At 49.9% G+C, this 1,232-nt stretch overlaps 2 protein-coding genes across 3 annotated transcripts in view; both read left to right on the forward strand.

Moving 5' to 3' along the window:
* LOC106805075 overlaps positions 1-1,232 on the forward strand; it is a gene marked incomplete in the record, with an annotated part of 18,122 nt that overhangs the window by 7,071 nt on the left and 9,819 nt on the right.
* Positions 144-1,232, forward strand: part of LOC106805099 (lysosomal-trafficking regulator-like) — a 17,850-nt gene continuing 16,761 nt past the window's right edge. For both annotated transcript variants that reach the window (XM_014806577.1, XM_014806578.1), the window contains exons 1-2: positions 144-357; positions 742-900. The gene's annotated coding sequence lies outside the window, so the exon portion shown is untranslated. The remainder of the gene's footprint in view (positions 358-741; positions 901-1,232) is intronic.

The raw sequence follows: 1,232 nt of genomic DNA on the forward strand, positions 1-1,232 counted from the left end.
CCGCGCTGCCTCTCGATAAGTGCTGCCCCCCGCGCTGCCTCTCGATAAGTGCTGCCCCCGCGCTGCCTCTCGATAAGTGCTGCCCCCCGCGCTGCCTCTCAAGATATCATACACGCGAGCGTGCACCATTGTTCTGCAGGTCTCGACCTGGGAGTGAGGCAGAACGGTGAGCGCGTGCACCACGTTCAGCTGCCTCCCTGGTGCCACGGCGACCCGCGCATCTTCATCCTCATCCACCGGCAGGCGCTCGAGTCGGATCACGTGTCGCGCAATCTGCATCACTGGATCGACCTCGTGTTCGGCTCGAAGCAGACTGGCAAGGCTGCCGTGCAGGCTCTCAATGTGTTCCATCCTGCTGTAAGGACTCTCAGTGTGTGTGCGTGTGCGTGTGCGTGTGCGTGTGCGTGTGCGTGTGCGTGTGCGTGTGCGTGTGCGTGTGCGTGTGCGTGTGCGTGTGTGTGTGTGGATGTGTGCATGTTGTGTGTGTGTGCGTGTGGGTGTGTGTGTGTGTGTCCGTGTGCATATGTGTGTGTGCACACGTGCCTCTATGGCTAATACTCACTCTACACAGCTTTTATTTAGTTATTTTAAATATTTTTATTTGGGTTCTTCTTGTCATATTCTTCTCTATACAAGCGGATAAATGAATACTGGCTGTCGTAAAAACTCAGTGAAAAATTTCAGAAAAATGTTTAATAAAGCTAGTTACGTTTATCAGTGATCGTTGGCTAATACTTGCAGACGTACTTTGGAGTGAAAGTCGATGCCATCCGCGATTTGACGGAAAGAATAGCAACAGAAACTATGATCAAGACGTACGGACAGACGCCGCGACAACTCTTCAAGAACGCACACCCGCAGCGCCCTCTAAACCGCACCGCCACCGAGAAACAGATGCTGGTAGGTGGCAGCACTGCAGCTTCTGCACATGTTCTAGCAGGTTGTAGCTTTGACTTCCTCACATTGGGGAAATGTTACGTGGACGTATGGCTTTCCTTTTTCTTAAAGTCTGAAAATCCATGGAACATAAATCGTCCACAAATCATTCTTCCTAAACCCGCCATGTTTGCTTCATTTTACATGGCGTGGCGGCATGCGCACGCTTAATATTCATCATGCAAACGTTGTAAAACAAGATGTGTTAGGAATGGGGGATCCTGCCAACCAATCGTTAATCATTTGACTGAGATTCAGTTAACACTGCTTAAATTAGAAAATCATTATCATATATT

This window comes from Priapulus caudatus, unplaced genomic scaffold (genome assembly GCF_000485595.1).
Source record: "Priapulus caudatus unplaced genomic scaffold, Priapulus_caudatus-5.0.1 Scaffold99, whole genome shotgun sequence".
Lineage (NCBI taxonomy): Eukaryota > Metazoa > Priapulida > Priapulimorpha > Priapulimorphida > Priapulidae > Priapulus > Priapulus caudatus.